Raw genomic sequence first — 21,520 nt, forward strand, 5'->3', positions numbered from 1 at the left:
GACCATCATTGGCACCAAGGCAGAAGCGACTCTCATCGCTGAAGACGACACGTCTCCATTCGTCCCTCCATTCACGCCTGTCGCGACACCACTGGAGGCGGGCTGCACGATGTTGGGGCGTGAGCGGAAGACGGCCTAACGGTGTGCGGGACCGTAGCCCAGCTTCATGGAGACGGTTGCGAATGGTCCTCGCCGATACCCCAGGAGCAACAGTGTCCCTAATTTGCTGGGAAGTGGCGGTGCGGTCCCCTACGGCACTGCGTACGATCCTACGGTCTTGGCGTGCATCCGTGCGTCGCTGCGGTCCGGTCCCAGGTCGACGGGCACGTGCACCTTCCGCCGACCACTGGCGACAACATCGATGTACTGTGGAGACCTCACGCCCCACGTGTTGAGCAATTCGGCGGTACGTCCACCCGGCCTCCCACATGCCCACTATAAGCCCTCGCTCAAAGTCCGTCAACTGCACATACGGTTCACGTCCACGCTGTCGCGGCATGCTACCAGTGTTAAAGCCTGCGATGGAGCTCCGTATGCCACGGCAAACTGGCTGACACTGACGGCGGCGGTGCACAAATGCTGCGCAGCTGGCGCCATTCGACGGCCAACACCGCGGTTCCTGGTGTGTCCGCTGTGCCGTGCGTGTGATCATTGCTTGTACAGCCCTCTCGCAGTGTCCGGAGCAAGTATGGTGGGTCTGACACACCGGTGTCAATGTGTTCTTTATTCCATTTCCAGGAGTGTAGAAACCTTTTCCACACTATTCCCTCCCTTGAATTTTATTGTAAATAATTTACAGGAAATTTTCAGTGTATTACAGATTGTCAGTAAAACTCAAAGAATTTCAATACGATATTTTGCGCATCATAATAAACGTAAAACACGCTTTGGCATCGCATAAATTACGACATGTGTAATGATTAGCATAGGAAATTAACATTTTTTAACTTTATTTTTTGTATATTCATATAACATGGCCGAAAAATATATGCCCCTTGTTGACAGCGATAGCAAAACGGTCAGCGAAGATGGCGTAGAATTGCGTGATCGAACAATTGCATTCAGGCGCTTGCATTCAGGCGCTGTGTATGCCTACTGCAGAAAGTTTAAGTAGATCAGAGAGTGTCGCAGGTGTGACAAATGATAGCGACGCTCCACAGCAGAATAACTTGACGACACCATGTTTAGAACTGACGACACCACGTCACATATCTCCCAGAGCGACATACCGCTCATTAATGAAACGTCGGAGAGCGATCTAAATATTCATCTTGACAACATGTTAGAAACACCACTTCGTCACAACACAAACATTAACTTGGGAAGTACAGCTCACAGCAACCACAGTAATACAACTAATGCACGGCTATGGCAGTTATTATCTAACATAAACGCGAAATTAGATAGTATCAATACAAATTCCAGTGATATGAAGCAAGATGTGAACATGGTAAAACAGTAACAAAACACTTTTAAACAAGATCTAAATACAATGAAACGAGAACAAAAACAAGTATTCAAGGTTTGCAAGACACAGCGTCACAGAAGTTCGATGACTTAGCCAAAAATTTTCGCATTGAAATCGACGAAAACTTGAATAATATTTTAAAAAACAAGTAAAGCATGAAGTACTTTATGAAATTAACGGTAATATTACGGAAGTAAGGCAGAAGGTAGATTCTTTTAGCGGCCGTAATGACCTGGTAGAGTAACCGATACAGAAAATTACAGACGCAAACACAAATATTGAAGCCACACAAAACCAGTTGACCTCGACAGTAAGAAAGGTAACCACTGTAGTTAACAAACTAAATAAAGACTATGAAGGTGTACCCCTAGCTGTAGAAGAGCGTACTTTAGGAGTAGCAACTTTAGAATTATCATTAATCAAGCTGAAGTAGGTACGTCAGGAAAGGGTAACACCATTATTGCAGAGAAGTTAGTAACCGATTGTAAGTTATACACAGATGTAGTAGAAAAGGCTTTTCAGAAAGTGAAAATGAAATCGTGAACAAGTTAAACATTAACCTACAAGCCGCGGGAAACAGGATCCGCAATTTTTTAGAAGAAAATATTACCGGATCTCGAAATAAGCACGTAAGTAATACATAGGCTACAGTGAACAAGCCACAACCTGTCGGTATTTATCCACAAATTGTCACGAGTCCCACAGCAGGTACCAGTGACAGTTGTAGAGTGCAAAACGTAAACATACAACTCCAACACCTGAAGGCTTACCAAACGGAATTACAGGTAACTACAATAACAACATAAATGCGACCGAAATTACCACGTTTCTATCAACTATTTTTGCAGACGGTTTGCTGAGACCTCGACAGTTTCCTACGTTCACTAACGAAGGTAAAAGAAGGACTCCAATAGTATTCATCAGTACTTCCGTCGTGTATTTCCACTCTGCTGGAGGGAAGCACAGAAAATAAGATTTGTCGTGGGATGTACGCAAGTTGACGTTCTTTTATGGGCAACTGAAATGGGCGAACGTTGCAACACTTATATAGAATCTGAACGAGCTTACCTCGACACATACTGGTCTGAGGCAGTACAAGAAAGATTCAGACGCGAGGTTTTCAACTCCGCACACTTCAATGGCAAATACGGTAGCCTACGTGGATACTTTGAAAAATACCTGAACAAGACACGCTACTGGACGAACCGAATATCACAGGTAGTCGTGTTAAAAATTTTAAAAAGTCGTTTACCATCACGTCTTAGAGAAAAATTTGACAGAACACCAGAGCACGACACTGAATATTTTCTGTAAGTGCTTGATTCCATCGACTTAATGTATGAGGAAAGACCTGTAGCCAATAGAGCAACAGAAAATCAGGCACAACAAGAACATAGTAACGTAAATCAGTCAGTAAAACGTGATCCAAACACACAGCAAGGATGATGCACACAACGACAAAGTTACATACCCAGAGGTAACGAGTACGGTAACGGGAACGGGAAAAACGAACGCTTTTAAAAGAAATTTTCGAAACAACAGAAAGCTTTTCAACGCACGAGCGAATTACAATCCATCATCACAAGGTGCTATTCCGAACATAAACAGAAACAGTGCTAATGCGCGGCAACAATGTCATGCCTTACGCTGTACCGCAGCCGACCTTTGGGCAACAGAGTAACGGCACAGCAGCTAACGACATAAATTGGCGAAGTACTCACACAGTGGAACTAACCGAAATTACTACAGGGAATGAATTAAGTCACACTACGCCGTCTGAAAACGCCAACCGGTGGAAGTTAAGCAGCACGCTATTGACCACTCTGGGAGTGGGGCAAAGCAAAACTACAAACATATTTCATAAGGTTTGACAAAGGACGTGACATCAACGATGATTTGTATCAGCATGAGTTAGATGCAATGGATAAAATCCGGGAAGAACAAATAGAAGCAATTATTACGGTGAAAATATTTAATATTAACACACAGTTAATTTTAGATACGGATTCAACTACCAGCCTAATGTCAAACGATTTTTCTGTGAATTGGAGAAGAGAGGCAAATTACCAACATTTTCTGTCTAAACCTGCAAGTTGCAAACTGGTAAGACATCAGGCAGTTATTCCAATACAAATTTTACATTTTACAGTGATGTGCAATTTTCTTATAACTGACAAACTTATAGTTAATTGTCTTATTGGCATGGACACGTCTAGAACATACAAAACAGAAATTAACATAGGTAATGGTAAATGCCACTTTTAAGTAAAGTATCAGATTTTTTCTAAGGTTTTAGTCAAAACGTCTGATGAAAGTAACAAAAAAAATATAGTACCATATTCCTTTCCAGCTATATGTTCCACAAACAAATTTTATACTGAATAAGAAGCAAACACTGAGATTAGTTACGAAATAGTAGAGCAAAAGCTAAGTGAATCAGAGATACTAAATGATATGCAACGACAAGAATTTCCTAACACTGTTATTTGAGTAGGCAAATGTTTTCAGTAGGGAGCCAAGAGTAATCAAAGACTGTGAATATAAATTTGAAGTCTATCCACATGAAACATTTTGTGTTATACCATATGGGCAAAAAGGAGAGGCAGTAAGGGAAGAGATCAATCATATGATTAAATGGGTCGTTATACAACATTCACTTTCACCCTATTGTAGTCCCATATTTCCAGTAAGCAAACCAGACGGTCCTGTAATATTAGTTTCCGATGCTAGAGGTATCAATAAGATTATAGTGCCAGTACGCATAAGACCAGACAACTTGGATGAACAGCTTCTAAAGTCTTACAATAGAAAATATTTCAGTATACTCGACCTTAAGATAACCTACTGGCAAATAAAGCTCCATGAAAAAGTTGAAAATATACAGCCTTTGTTTGTGGTGGCAGAAGTCACGAATTCTGTGTTCTACCTTTTGGACTTTAGCGCAGGAGTGTTTATATCTGCATTGGACAAGGTTTTAGGACCAGAGCTGCTTAGCCAAGTCACTGTCCTTGTAGATGACCTGCTAATAGCAGAATTTATCAGGCTCATTGAACAGGTGCTTCAGCGTTTTGCAGATTACAGAGTAACAGCCAATTTAAAGAAGTCTAGTTTTGGTATGGAGCAAGTCAAATTTTTAGGACATGTTGTGTCAGGACAAGGTGTAATACCTGATCCGAAAAAGCTTGATGCCATTCGCAATTGTTCACCTCTGTGGAATAAAAAACAATTAAAAGCTTTTTTAGAACTAGCATTTTTTTCGTAAATTCGTACCATAGCAACTGACGAACAGTGATGCATTGCTCAATTTGTTGCGAAAAAGTAGGCCTTGATTATGGGATGTTAAGTGTCAAGAGGACTTTAGTAAGATTAAGCAGGCATTAGTCATTGCAAACATTCATAGCCACCCTAATATGTCCAAGGATTTTTGTCTATGCACAGATGCCTCAGCTCTGGGGCTGGGGGCATGCTTGTTCCAGATGCGAGGAGAAGGTAAGGAAGTACCCAAGGTAATCAGTTTTGCTAGTCGCACATTATCAGAAGCAGAAAGATCTTACTCTGTGTCAAAATTGGAAAGTTTAGCTGTAATATGGGCATTTTAAAAGTTTGAATATTTTTTGTGGGGCAAGAATACCAAAGTTTACTGTGACCATCATTGACTGTCATTTCTTTTAACATGTAAACTATTGCACCATAGTTTGGCTAGGTGGTGTTTATATTTCCAAGAATTCAATTTCGGGATCATTTATATTAAAGTAAGTCAGAATGTTATTGCAGATTCCTTCTCCAGGTTACCACAAGATTTACAGGAATCTGGTGAATTAACAGAGCAAGATGCAGAATTCAAAACGTTATTAATGCAAGGTACAACATAACAGTCTGATTACCATAAGTTTCGTAAGAAAACGAAAATTATACAACAGCAAGATCGCAGATGGAGAAAAGTCATGCAAAACCTTAAGCAAGATGGTGGAAATGTAAGTAAGAGGTATCAGGAGTGAAAGGGCGTTTTTTTCATAGAAAACATGGAAAATCTATGGTTGTGTATTCCTGAAGATTATGTTGAGAAATTTATAAGGAATGCACATGACGAATGTGGCCATTATGGAGTAGGTGAATTTACTGAAAAAACTGCAACACTTTGTCGTTTTCCAGGTTTGAGAAGGCGAGTCCTGCAGGTATTAAGAAAGTGTGTAATACGTCGAAAGTCAAAACAGCCCAGTGTGTCAAAATATACTGAGCTACACCCAACACCCACTAAAAACCCGCTAGATATAGTATCCCTGGGCATAGCTGGTAAATATCTTAGAAGTAAGGGGGGAGTAAAGTACGTAGTAGCGCTATACGTTATTTTCTGGAAACATATCAAAATGTATGCCATTAAAAATGCAACAGCCACAACGCCAGAAAAAGAATTGAGGGAGGCTATTTGAGAATAGTAGGTAAACCAGAGGTACTACTAATTGATAATGCTTCATATTTCGTTGGGCAAAAGTGGAAAAAATTTACGATTGGCGACTCTATGGAGTGCTGTGTGCACCACGACCATGTATGTTATATTAAAAGGAAGGTCAGCGTTGGTCGTAATATTGATGTTTTATTGATAGCAGAATCGATTTTCTATCTCATAATGATCACCTTCGGTGCTGTACACACTGGATACCAGAGTCTGAGTTTAATGTGTACAGCACCGAAGATGACCGCTATGTGATCGAAAATCGATTCTGCTATCAATAAAACATCAATATTACGACCAACGCTTACCTTCCTTTTAATATAACAGTTTATGATCTCACAGGGCGTAAAGCACATATCATTAAGCCTCTTTAACCCAGAGGGAAGCCCAGTAGAACGAATCTTTAAAGAATTTAACCGGTTTATTAGAGCATACGCCCGTCACAAACACACCCGATGGGTAGAATACATAACTCCTTTCATGCATGTTGTCAACAACCTTACACATTCTTCAACAGGTTTCACACCTAACGAATTGATGTTCCAAATAAAACAAACGAATGAGTGGGAGTCGCCCATATCAAGGATACCCACTACAGAAATGGCACTACAAGACAAAATCAAACAAGCCATGATAACACTACAAAAGAGGGCCGAGTATGGAAAGAAGATTTATTATAAGAAACTGAAACGTGTTACACAGTTTTTTGAAGGTCAACGAGTCGTATTACGGACGCACCCTAAAGCGACAAAATTTGGCAAACTGAATAAGAAGAGTCAATTTCTCAATTGAGGACCATATGTAATTTCCAATATACCATACCCTGGGACGTACAGATTAGCCTATGAGAAAACAGAGACAAAGGTCTCCACCCTCACAAAGATATAAGAGCATTTATAGAATGATGAAGCTAGGTAACATTTTTTTCTTTCTATTACAAGATAATTATAAATGATTCAAATGGCTCTAAGCACTATGGGACTTAACATCTGAGGTCATCAGTACCCTAGACCTAGAACTATTTAAACCTAACTAACCTAAGGACATCACACACATCCATGCCAGAGGCAGGATTCGAATCTGCGACCGTAGCAGCAGCGCGGTTCCGGGCTGAAGCGCCTAGAACCGCTCGGCCACAGCAGCCGGCAAGATAATTATACTTAGAATAAATAATTTTTCTTCTGGAGTGTATTTTAAGACAAAGTAAAGTGTGTAGGCATAAGAATACTTTTGATTTGCACACGTAAGTATAAAATTAACAGCAACAAGAAGTAATAAGCCGCTTCATGCGAAGCGAAAGCATAAAGAAAATTAGCTTATGGCTCTGCTGTCCTCGCTCAAAGATACGCGCTGACGTCAGTAGTAGGAGAGGAGGCAGTGACCTGCGCACAGGCGCGACAGACTGGCCAAGTAGGAATGAAATATTTACAAGTACGTAACGTAAATACACAGTGAACGGAAATACTACTTCTTGTAGAACTCTAACATACATAGGGTAGGCTGACATATCCATTTCATTAAGAATAAAAAAAAGGGAGAGAAGCTGAAAAATAAAGGGTAAAATTGGCGGCTGTAAACATGTACAAGCACAAATCACTGTACGTCTCCATACCATGTCAACGTACAGTGTGGGGACAATTCTGTAGGTACAGGGTGTTTCAAAAATGACCGGTATATTTGAAACGGCAATAAAAACTAAACGAGCAGCGATAGATATACACCGTTTGTTGCAATATGCTTGGGACAACAGTACATTTTCAGGCGGACAAACTTTCGAAATTACAGTAGTTACAATTTTCAACAACAGATGGCGCTGCAAGTGATGTGAAAGATATAGAAGACAACGCAGTCTGTGGGTGCGCCATTCTGTACGTCGTCTTTCTGCTGTAAGCGTGTGCTGTTCACAACGTGCAAGTGTGCTCTAGACAACATGGTTTATTCCTTAGAACAGAGGATTTTTATGGTGTTGGAATTCCACCGCCTAGAACACAGTGTTGTTGCAACAAGACGAAGTTTTCAACGGAGGTTTAATGTAACCAAAGGACCGAAAAGCGATACAATAAAGGATCTGTTTGAAAAATTTCAACGGGCTGGGAACGTGACGGATGAACGTGCTGGAAAGGTAGGGCGACCGCGTACGGCAACCACAGAGGGCAACGCGCAGCTAGTGCAGCAGTTGATCCAACAGCGGCCTCGGGTTTCCGTTCGCCGTGTTGCAGCTGCGGTCCAAATGACGCCAACGTCCACGTATCGTCTCATGCGCCAGAGTTTACACCTCTATCCATACAAAATTCAAACGCGGCAACCCCTCAGCGCCGCTACCATTGCTGCACGAGAGACATTCGCTAACGATATAGTGCACAGGATTGATGACGGCGATATGCATGTGGGCAGCATTTGGTTTACTGACGAAGCTTATTTTTACCTGGACGGCTTCGTCAATAAACAGAACTGGCGCATATGGGGAACCGAAAAGCCCGATGTTGCAGTCCCATCGTCCCTGCATCCTCAAAAAGTACTGGTCTGCGCCGCCATTTCTTCCAAAGGAATCATTGGCCCATTTTTCAGATCCGAAACGATTACTGCATCACGCTATCTGGACATTCTTCGTGAATTTGTGGCGGTACAAACTGCCTTAGACGACACTGCGAACACCTCGTGGTTTATGCAAGATGGTGCCCGGCCACATCGCACGGCCGACGTCTTTAATTTCCTGAATGAATATTTCGATGATCGTGTGATTGCTTTGGGCTATCCGAAGCATACAGGAGGCGGCGTGGATTGGCCTCCCTATTCGCCAGACATGAACCCCTGTGACTTCTTTCTGTGGGGACACTTGAAAGACCAGGTGTACCGCCAGAATCCAGAAACAATTGAACAGCTGAAGCAGTACATCTCATCTGCATGTGAAGCCATTCCGCCAGACACGTTGTCAAAGGTTTCGGGTAATTTCATTCAGAGACTACGCCATATTATTGCTACGCATGATGGATATGTGGAAAATATCGTACTATAGAGTTTCCCAGACCGCAGCGCCATCTGTTGTTGACAATTGTAACTACTGTATTTTCGAAAGTTTGTCTGCCTGAAAATGTACTGTTGTCCCAAGCATATTGCAACAAACGGTGTATTTCTATCGCTGCTCGTTTAGTTTGTATTGCCGTTTCAAATATAGCGGTCATTTTTGAAACACCCTGTACATGATGAAAGAACCCAGGATATCGTAAGGTTCAAATGTATTAAAAACAAAAAATCGACCATAAGCGTTGGGAAAGATGTTAATTATGAATGCGCAATAAGGCACAGAAAAATGAAAAAACAAGAAAAATGTGATGCCGGCCGCGGTGGTCTCGCGTTTCTAGGCGCGCAGTCCGGAACCGCGCGCCTGCTACGGTCGCAGGTTCGAATCCTGCCTCGGGCATGGATGTGTGTGATGTCGTTAGGTTAGTTAGGTTTAACTAGTTCTAAGTTCTAGGGGACTGATGACCTAAGATGTTAAGTCCCATAGTGCTCAGGACCATTTGAACCAAAAATGTGATACCACTGTTAAATATTTTTTATTCAAGATAGGTGAAACCAAGTAACGATATTCTTAATTATGAAAGGGACTGGTGTACTTGGAGTCCGCTGCCTGCATTTACAATTGAAATGTAAGAGAAGTATTCCGATAGCCTAAAAATTTCGTACAAGCACAGAGAATTTGTAATAACGCAATTGTATCATCCCTTTTAAATGTTTTTCTCATGTATAGATTGATTTATTTATTAATTTTTTATTTACAACACAGGAGCCAAGCTGACGCGTGTGTTGTGGCCAGCTGCACCATGTTTCTCGATCGAGGTCCATGGGGCGAACAGCCCAATAGAGGTGTTCCCACAGATTCTCGACTGCCTTTAAATCCGGGGAGTTTAGTGGCCAGGACAGTATCGTAAACTCATACCGGTGCTCTTAGAACTACGCATGTACACTGCGATCTGTCACACGTCGCATTATCCTGCTGGCAGATGCCATCATGCAGGGAAAATACGAACTACGTGTAGGATTGGATAGCGTCCCTAAGAACATTCTTGGGTTGATCCTATCTGTCAGTACACAATCCGCAGCTGTCGTTCACGCCTCTCAACTATGACCAGTTTTCCACCACAGTTGCTTCGGAGCCAATTTTGAATGGTGCCAGTTTATCATCCACGGTATATTTTAACCATGGCGGCACGCAGTCAGTTTACAAATGTAGCCATTCCGCAAGTGCTTCCACTGTTGGTCCAAAACACAATAATAATGCCGTTTTCGACGTCAGATTTATCACCTAGTTACCACAATACAATAACGGCCACACTGTTTACCACGTCCCCACGACTCGCTTTTTAGACCCTCCACTGCTTTCCATCTGTAAGTGGTTACTGCACGTTGCCGCAAAACATGGGCCGTGGTCTGATTAATGTGATTGGAATACATATTTTTGATAGTGAGAATCAGCTCCAGGAACTGTTAAACTGCGAAACAGGATTTCTTGCGAAGTCCCCAAGTGTGTCGCACCGATTTTCGCCCCACGTTGAAAGTCGGTTCAGTCGCAATGTGCTTTCATTTTCAGTACGAACTACTCTGTAACAGCCGGCCGAAGTGGCCGCGCGGTTCTGGCGCTGCAGTCTGGAACCGCGAGACCGCTACGGTCGCAGGTTCGAATCCTGCCTCGGGCATGGATGTGTGTGATGTCGTTAGGTTAGTTAGGTTTAACTAGTTCTAAGTTCTAGGGGACTAATGACCTCAGCAGTTGAGTCCCATAGTGCTCAGAGCCATTTGAACCATTTTACTCTGTAACGGACTGCTCAGGTTATCGTGGCTACAGTCTCATCATATGCCGCATTCAGCAGCAACATTCGAGCGTCATACACGGAATATCTCCCAATAGGACAACCCTTCCTGTAACTTTTGGGTCCGCACTTTAATTTTCGGACACCCGGTGATATACGGCCAAGGCATTGGCAGAACGACTCGTGGCCGTCAGATACCACGACGTTATATCTGAAGAACACTTTCCGCTCGCCTCGGATTCGCGAGCTCTCGAAAGCAGCAGAGCTCACCATTGCCGCAGGCAGCAGGGAGGTTTGCATGCGTGACCCGGCGCGCGCAGCAACGAGGGGAAAAACGGCGGGTGGGCGGACCAGGTCGTCCCCGCACTGCGGTAGCCAGGCTGCTAGCTCGCGCGCGCCTCGATGAGAAAACTTTGGCCGTTTATTGCCCCGGTTTTAATTTAAAAACGCTGCCGCTGTTCTGTTCTGTTCGTACCTGCGTTCTATATTTCGTGGCAGCTCGTGGTGCCGCCGCGGGCCAGACGCCGGCGGCCTAAGTGCTATCTGTTCCTCGGAGCGGTTACTGCGGCCCTTCCGGGCTCAGCGCAGCTTTTAGCGAAATAATCAAAAGAGGTCGCGAGCGAGTACAAGCGCCGGAACGCGGCACTCAGTTTTACGGCTCTTCTCCGTGCCTCGTGAAACCCGGCTGCATAATGCGTTAATTACGGGGGAACCTGAGAAAGGAAACAAAATGTAACCTCTTCTGTTGTTCCTCTCGCTCCTTCTGTAAAAGATCAACTGTCCGAAATAATCACCTTTATGGAGAGACGGAAGGCAAGTGGGCTTAAAAAATTCGATTTTTAGATTTTAGCATATTTGAAATGTCTGGTGTTTCCTGAGTGAAACAGGTTTTGTTTTATATAAATGCGACAATTTTTTCGTGAGATATGATGATTTTCCTGGCGCTCTCTGCAATGTGGCATTTAAATGCCACGCCTTCCTCTTTGCGTCATGCAGAGAATGCACAGCAATACTCCTTTTATATTATTTCATATTTTCGTCAGTAATGAATGAAATTAAACCCATATTTAGAGATCTTTGTAAAGACACCTTGTTGAAGAAGTCTCTTCGTGTGAAAACCCAAAATTTAAATGAATGGCTGAATTCCGTCATTTGGAACCGGCTACCGAAAGCTATATTTGTTCATCTTACAACCCTCAAATTTGGTGTTTACGATGCTATTTTATGCTTCAATGATGGTGTAATTAGAAAACTGGATGTTTTGGAATTATTAGGCATAAACTCTAGTGGAAATACAGCAAAATCCTTGGTGAAAATATATGAAGAAAGAATGCGGAAAGCAGATATTGCTAATTTAAGATGCAGAAAAGAAGCCAAACAGAAAGGAAGAGGGACTAAGAGAAGAAAAGAAGTTCAGTGTGATTCAGATGGCGCTCAGTATGCTGCAGGAAAATATTAGTGGTAAGTAATTGTCATCAATAACTATACTAGAATTGTAATGATAAACTTTAAATGTATTTTTCTCAAAACTACTTTTTTACCTTCAGGTACCATTATTTGATAAACTAATGGGGTTAGAAACATGAAATTTGGTCAATTTGTACTGCAGATGCTAATAAGTTACTACAAGTAAATTGAGAACCACCAAACATTCAGCAACTTTTATAATAATTAATGTACATAAAAGTTAAATTTTACTAGTGAAAGAACAAAATTTTTTTCCTTCAAAACCATAACAGGTTTTACGTTCATTTTACTAGTAAATTGAGGCATATATGTTACATATATGCAGTAAAAATTTAATTGTTTTATCACTTTTTTTCTTTTGAAAAGTGTACCTATTCAAAGGGTAAAATAGCATTGGCAGAATAGGGATACAAATTGCCTTCCGTCTCCCCTTAACGGGTTATACGCTTCTTTGTAACAGAGGTGCAATCGCTCCGCGCCCACACCGGGCTGATAGCCAACGCAAAAGGTCTACTGCCATCTCTGCATAAGGGTTAGTTTTCACTAAAGTGAGGTCTCGCAGGATGTGGGTACGTCTGGTTAAGGTTAACCATTAATACGCGCTCATCTGGAGATAGATTGGGTCGTAGATTGAATGAAGAGTAGCGGTTTGAAGGGCAGAGGGAAAGAAATGCCCAGGCACGAGCCAAGGGAAAAAACCTCTGCAATAGTTGGGTCGGGTTGTAAGAGCAGTAGCGATTTTCTTGCTGCCTGTGGCAGTTCATGCAAGGTTAGGCTTCGTTAGTAGAGGGTATCATGCAGAACTTTGACGTTGTGCGGTGGTGTTACTCACCGGCTTCAGTGGGGGTACCATTGCTGACTTCTCGATCAGCGTCAGCGTAACTATAACAGTTGCGTTCATTATCGTTTAGTGTCCGATAGGTCACATATCGGATTCACTATGTAAGGTAGTGTTGGCGGTCTGTTTGTGCGTCAGTGTGCGAGCTTTTCGGTTTCCCTCAGATGGTTCAAATGGCTCTGAGCACTATGGGACTTAACATCTGAGTTCATCAGTCCCTCAGTCCTTAGAACTACTTAAACCTAGCGAACCTAAGGACAACACACACACACCCATGTCCTAGGCAGGATTCGAACGTGCGACCGTAGCGTTCGTGCTGTTCCAGACTGAAGCGCCTAGAACCGTTCGGCCACTCCGGCCGGCTCGGTTTCCCTGTTGTAGCCTGTTTGTCGGCTTTAATAGCAGCTAATTAGCAGGGGCTTGCTGATTTTATCACTTGTGGATATATGTTAGCCGGCCATAGGTGCCCTAGCTAGTAGGGTCATTGGGCACTTATGCTTCCACCTATAGTTGTGATCATAGCTTCCCAGAGTAACGATGAAAGGATCCTTAGAGTGTCTCGAGTTCCTGTATAGTCATGTGGCTAGTATTTTGAATACTTCCTTCAGGGTTTGAAGGTGGTACTCATTGTGAAGTTCCCCACTGCGGGTGTAGCGTGGAGCGTTACTAATGTAGGACTTTGTTCTGTATGATATGCAGGCGGTGCAGGCGTGTAGGAGATGCGTATCCCCAGACGGGACCAGCGTACGTCATCAGAGGTCTAATCAGTGTCGACTATATGGACCTCGACACCCTCCTATTCAGTGTACTTTCCCTGTTCGGGGAGGGAGGGGCTATACGTGTATCGAGCGACACTTATATACCAGAAACTTCCCTCAAGTTTCAGAACTGCAGTCTTGGAAAACTTAAAGCCTCGAGGCAGATTGAATTTTACTGGCACATTGCACTCGTGGGTCAACACCTGTACAGGTTAAAAGGGAAAAACATATTTCAATTATTAATTACACACTACGAGCCGGCCGCGGTGGCCATGCGGTTCTAGGTGCTGCAGTCCGGAACCGCGGGACTGCTACGGTCGCAGGTTTGAATCCTGCCTCGGGCATGGATGTGTGTGATGTCCTTAGGTTAGTTAGGTTTAAGTAGTTCTAAGTTCTATGGGACTGATGACCACAGATGTTAAGTGCCATAGTGCTCAGAGCCATTTGAACCATTTGAACAAACTACGATATATACACTAGCGGAAAAGAATTAGTACACCCTTTTGGAGATTTACAGTTCACTCAAGATTTGCTGTCGCAACACAGCACATGGATTACACAAAATGGTAACATTTACAGATGAATACCACAAGCAGTTCTGAGGTACCAGGTTTCGACCCACGCTGAAATACCAATGTCAGGATGTGGTGTAATCTACATGGGATGCGTATGACACCCATGCTCGTCCTGCAACCCATAAGAGATGTTAGTTCACGAGTCGCACGAATCACTTCTGGTCCCATCAGACCCTTCAGATGCTCTATTGGGGGCAAGTCCGGAAATCGTGCTGGCCAGGGAAGTTGCTGCAGGTCTTGAAGAGCATGTTCACTTTCACAGGCAGTTTGTGGACGGGCATTATAAGAAATACCCACTGAGGATGCTACAACACTGGTGAAACATATTTGGGTGTTAGAACAAAATAATAATTTGTGTATATGAGAAATGGCGGTTCCATCCTTAATTCACTATTACTTTCCGCAAGCACGGGATCTGAGCTCGGAACTTCAATCTGATAATCATTGACAGCGTTCCAAAAAAGTGAGGGATCTGCTGAAACTTCCACACCATATGCCTGCATGATGTAACGAGTTTTATGAGAAACCTTTTATGACGTCCACAACAGAAACAGAAGATAACAATAACTGAGAAGAAAAGTTGCCCGGAATTCGTTTGTTCATATGTAATTCTGAAGATTCTTATCAGTTTTTCTCGCTTCTTAATTTTCTGTCATGTGAAACATTAGTAAATACTTTTTTATGGTCAAATGTGTGTGAAATCTTATAGGACTTAACTGCTAAGGTCATCAGTCCCTAAGCTTACACACTACTTAACCTAAATTATCCTAAAGACAAACACACACACCCATGCCCGAGGGATGACTCGAACCTCCGCCGGGACCAGCCCCACAGGAAAACTCTTTTATCTGGCGTGTTTGTTTCAGTAGAACTTTTAAATTTCTTATGACTCTAAAAGATTTTGAGAAAAGGGCATTTGTGAAACACGTAATGCAAAATAACTACCTCATACGTCACGTGTCGAAGCAGGTTTCAAAAATGGTTCAAATCTCTCTGGGCACTATGGGCCTTAACGTCTGAGGTCATCAGTCCCCTAGAACTTAGAACTACTGAAACCTAACTAACCTACGGACATCACACACATCCATGCCCGAGTCAGGATTCGAACCTGCGACCGTAGTGGTCGCGCGGTTCCAGACTGTAGCGCCTAGAGCCGCTAGACCACCCCGGCCGGCGATGCAGGTTTGCTTTCAAATGGTTCAAACGGCTCTGAGCACTATGGGACTCAACTGCTGAGGTCATTAGTCCCCTAGAACTTAGAACTAGTTAAACCTAACTAACCTAAGGACATCACAAACAGCCATGCCCGAGGCAGGATTCGAACCTGCGACCGTAGCGGTCTTGCGGTTCCAGACTGCAGCGCCTTTAACCGCACGGCCACTTCGGCCGGCCAGGTTTGCTTTCGCTACTGCGGCAAAACGTAATTGCAAAGCTGCAGAAAAATTTTGTGTGTAGACTTGTCTTTCAAACTATGTACGAAGTTTCTTCGTGTCTACAGAACATTTTTCAGGTTTGTTGGCTATACCTCTTCTGCATTTTGTAGTTAAGTTGTATTTGGAAACCAGGAAGGTTTCATCTGGACAACCTGTACGGGGTCTACATATCGAACAGTGAACACCGACGCGGGTGAAAGTGTGCTACAACAGAAGCAAGAACGTTCCAGCAAACATAGATCTGCAAATGAATCGTTCGCGAGATAGTGTGTGTAGCTGCCAGTCGTCCATGAATCCATGGTGAAATACCGCCTCAGTAAAGACTGAGTCGGTTAGGTCCCCATCGCCGGCCACGGTAGCCGAGCGGTTCTAGGGGCTTCAGTCCGAAACCGCGCGACTGCTACGGTCGCAGCGCAGGCTCGAATCCTGCCACGCGCATGGAGGTGTGTGATGTTCTTAGGTTAGTTAGGTTTAAGTAGTTCTAGGTGACTGATGAACTCAGATGTTAAGTCCCATAGTGCTCAGAGCCATTTGAACCATTTGAACCAGGTCATCAAATTGTGCTCAAATCTGTCCATGATTAAGGAATGTGATTGATGCATTATGGGGTACATTCTGCTGCTGTTGTAACACAGGATGGTCCAAGAGGGATTGGTCGAGAACCTCCAAACTCATCTGACCTCAGACCTCTGGAATTTTTGGCTGGGATCATCATCGAAAGGAAATGTACAACACTCGTGTTGAAGAATTGGAGCTTGGATATGTACAGCCTTGCCAAAATTTGGAAGGTGACCAGTGGGTATTTGAAAGAATTCGTAACTGTTCTCAGAGGTTTGTACAATATTGCATCCAGATGCTGGGACTACACACAGAACACCACCTTTTACATGTACGAGTGTACAGTACGGTAAAACAGGGATGGATAGCGATATGGGGGAGATGGGCAACGGCTGTGATTCTCCAACTACCCACTTTGCGGCGCTGCCGTTCAGTTTATAGTGAGTGTTTGTCGCGAGTGACTGATACTTCCCGTTACTCCCTATTTCAACAAGAATTAAGCATTTCCCACGATTTTAGTTTTCAGTACATCTCAGCATTATGTAGCATGTTAATACATTTCCATTTTTCCGTAAGTTAGATGTTAGCAGTTACGGAAACTTACATTTCATGGCTGTGTATGTCTAGCTGCATAGCATCATGTTGGTTCTCTTCCCGTTCTCGTCCACCATCTTTGATGACGCGCTGTTATCATTTATCACTGCCGATTGGGAGAGATTATCTCTGGAATAGTTAGCCACCCTGTAAACCTTTGTTTATTTATTTTTTAATTTGACGGGAATTCATTTCTTTTACAGATGACAACTGAGTACGTTTCGAAGATTAGTTCTTCGAAAGATAGATGGAAAGGTGAAGACTTGAAACTGCTGTTACTAAAGTAAAAAATTATAGTTATTCAGTCAGAAAAGGTTCGAAAGAGTTTAATATTCCAACGAACACCCTAGCGCGGGTTCTGATTCAAAAACAGCAATGGGTCCAAGTTCTTATTGGGGTTTGGCCAATGAGGATCGATTTGTACTATTTCCTATAGTTTTCTCTACGAAACTTACGTGTAACGAGTAGTCAAATAAAAAGATGTTAAGATTATTGGATAAGCTTTTAACGCGATTTACTCTTTGCTTTTAAAATGTTTTGCCTGCTTGCAGCCTATACCTTGCGTGTCTGACAATTTAAAGCTGATAGACGGGTATATAATTCTTAAAAATCATAGTTTTAAATTTGCCATAACTTCGTGAACGATGCCTTATTTTGTTTTTTTATAAATGTATTAAGCATTATATGTAAATTCGACTACGTTTTTTTTGTGTATTAGGGGTTCATATTGGCATTTGACAAAAATCAGGGCGGTCTATCCGGGTTTTACCATAAACATAATAAGTAAAGTACTGAAGTACTTCTTGTCAAGACAGGCTACAGTTGAAATCTGAGCTCAGTTTTGTGGGCACTTAATCGCAGCAAAGTTCACGTTCCAAATAAGTAAGATAAACTTATACAAAGATAATGTTTCACACTGAAACCTGTGTTGTCTCGTAACCACACATACGCACGTACCTCACAAAATTGGCTGCTTTGCAGAGCCATTTCTATTGGAACGTCTTTGATTCTGTTGTCGTTTACTTTCCACTTTGCAAGTTTACATTATTAGGTACACCCTACAATTGATAAATTTATTACTTTATATAATCAAACAATGGATCATATAATTCTCGTATTGCTGCGATAGAGTTATCACGCTACATTCTTTGGTTTCTTTATTTTCAACTCAGTCGTTTCAGGACAAGAGTTCTTCATCTGACGTTGAAAAATCTGCGCTTCTCCATACAATACCGCGCTGTTGTCTCCAGATATGATTTCATATTCAAATCACTGTGTACCTGGTGTCATCCGTACATCCTAGAAATCTGTAAGCAGGTTACTTCGAGACAACTATTCTGATTGTGAGTTGGCATATTAGATGCACAATCAGAGAACGCGTATGAAACTTGATTCGGGTCAAACCATACATCGGGGCTTTAAGCGTAACGGAAGAGAAATGACCTCTGCCGTATTAATCAAGCCATATAAATGCAAACCGCGAAATTATTACCGGCTCGTATATGCATGTAAACACATGCTATTGGTGCCAGATGCTGCAAGGGATGCCGCCAGCCGCATCGGGTCCGTTTGGCAGTCCATTGTTTGTCTGGAAAGCGGGTCAGCGCGGCGACTCTGCAGTAAAAGAGCGTCGCTCCGTTTAGGGCTCCCCGGAGGCCGATACGTCGCGTCCGAGCTTAGACTGCACTCTGTGCCGTTATTCAGTGGCCGTTTCCTGTTTCCTGCTGACAGATGAAGAGGAAAACAAAATAGGAAAAGATTAGCTGTAGTCTGCTACGTAGCGCTGTGGCAGGTGCTCAGCGCAGTTACGGACGACTACGGACAATACTCACTCTTCACTGGACCACACAATACATGTACACTGATCATACAGAACATTTTGACCATCTGCCTAATATACTTATATGGATATGGTGTCTGTTCTTTCGGACATGTCCGAAAGAACAGACACCATATTCATAAAAGTATATAGTTCTGGCGGTACCGGCCATGACCACACATATTCCTCGAACTCTTACGGGACTTGGAAGAATGTCTTCCACGAGTAGTGAGTGTTGTAATGACACATTCCTATGCAGAGACATACAATATCTTAAAAGCTGCGCCAAGGATAAATTGAGAGGCATGTATATTATAATCTTTGTAAAGTTCACATTGGATTCTCTTTTGTTTCATACTCCAAGAAGGAGCTAAGGGACACTTTCGATTGTTGCCTTGTGGAGGATGGACGTGATTTTTGGACTGTGCGGAAAGGCAGCCATGTAGTTAGTAATTATGGTTTGTGCGACGAGCACAGCAAGTCTTATTGTGTTGTGAATAAAAAATAGTTAAAAGTATCGAAGTGTTACGAAAATTATTTATAGCGACGTAGCATTGTATTCCTTGGTTTCCACCGTCTTCGTGAAGTGAACCGATGCCGACTCATGATGGTACACACGGTCAACAAAGAGAAGAACATCGATGGCGACTAATGAATTAATATTGTGGCAGAAGGACTAATTCTACGTCTAAGGTGAGAACTCTGATTAAATCAACAATGACGTGGAATTTAAAATGTAAAATGTTTTTTATTTATTTCGCCACACTGGCGACCGTGACAGGACAGTGCTGGTGGAACAAAGAGTAAGTACTTCATTGTTGTACTACAAATGTACTTGTACTAATTACTGTTTCTCTGTTACATGACGCACATGGAAAATGACGAATAAGGTGAAACAATATTAACTGTATAAACGGATGGCACAATAACCAGAAGGAACAAGGACAAGGATTTACAAACCTAACGTAATCGTGAGTGACGCAGCTCAGCCGTAATTAAGGTAGGAAAGCGCAAACGCATGCAGTGGCTGCACCTGGCTTAGCTCCACTTAAAGCAGAACCTTTTCCTTTCCATATTAAAATTCTGGTAGTGTTTGTGGCAACACACAATTACACTTTGATAATTACTTTTTTATGTTCAACAATCGCAGAATTAGAAGAAGTAGTGCGCCATCTTGTAAATTTCCGACGCGCTATAAATAACAATCGCGAGATATTTTTATTAATTCAACCGCGAGAGAGTTTAAAGATTTAGATTCAGTAAAGTACAGATAAAAACAATATCTTCACAATGGAATCGGAGAATTTTAATTTGACAAATGTTCATGGACACGTCACCGATTCTGACAATAGTGACGTAAATGATGACGCAATTAGTTTTTCAGCACAACATAATGTAGAAGTAAATACAATTCAATTGCACTCCACAGGGATTAACAATAACGAACCACTTGCAAATGAAACCTTGTACACAGTCGATGAAGCATCGATTACCAGATCAGATGAAAATATTTCGCGTGAAATCAGTGAAACTAGCCCGGTTTCGATTCAATCAGACCGTGACAGAGAAACAATGGCAACAAATAATGGCATAAATACAAACACACAAGCTTCGTCAGTTACGCTTGAGGCACTATATAGTCTGATGTCAAACGTGATCGAGCAATTATCTGATTTAAAGATCAGTCACAACACAACGAACACAAAACTGGCGAATCTAGAGATCAGTCACAACACAACGAACACAAAACTGGCGAATCTAGAAATCAGCCACAACATGACAAACACAAAATTGTCAAACATGGAAATTGGGTTCCAACAGCAGTTTTCAAGTGTAAACACGCAATTTGAAAACATGCACAGACATTTCGATCAACGCTTAAATAAACTCACCAATGAAATCGATCAAAAGATCGAAGACAAAGTCATTAAAACAGTCAATAGTGTATACAATGTTTTGGCAAATGATTTAGAAAAGAAATTCTCAGATCTTACAAACAAACACGAACAGGAACTGTCAGAAATAGTAGAAACACACATTCAAACACACACCGTACAAAAAGAAATACAGGAAAACGTACAGGCTATTCAATTAAATTTAACAAGAGTACAGTCCGCATGTGAAGAAATACCAGCCGGCCGAAGTGGCCGCGCGGTTCTGGCGCTGCAGTCTGGAACCGCGAGACCGCTACGGTCGCAGGTTCGAATCCTGCCTCGGGCATGGATGTGTGTGATGTCCTTAGGTTAGTTAGGTTTAACTAGTTCTAAGTTCTAGGGGACTAATGACCTCAGCAGTTGAGTCCCATAGTGCTCAGAGCCAAGAAATACCTGACCAGGTTAATAAAGTTAACGAAGAAGTCGGTTTTCTGAAACAGGAGACTCGACGTATCAACGCGGACATTATCAAATTAAATGAAACTTTAGAAAACGGTAATGTAAATGAATCAATAACCGACCGGGAAACAAAACTTTTTGAAAAATTAGGTAATGAAATCAAAGTAGCCGAGGACAGAATACGTAAGGAAATCGCGGGTAGACTGAATGTTTCAAATGACTTGCCTACGTCAAGCAATAGGCAGCGCGACACTTATTCGCCCGTGCCAGATTACGATGTCAATAACGCAAAACATCACGCGCCCAATCCGGCGTATGTGCACGCACCGGCACAGGCAAACAATGGCTATTCGCCAAACGCGGTGCTGCAACAGGCAGTAGGCGTGTCGCCTTGCATCTCGACGATTCTAGTC

The sequence above is a fragment of the Schistocerca nitens genome, chromosome 6 (assembly GCF_023898315.1).
Source record: "Schistocerca nitens isolate TAMUIC-IGC-003100 chromosome 6, iqSchNite1.1, whole genome shotgun sequence".
In the NCBI taxonomy this organism is placed as follows: Eukaryota; Metazoa; Arthropoda; class Insecta; order Orthoptera; family Acrididae; genus Schistocerca; species Schistocerca nitens.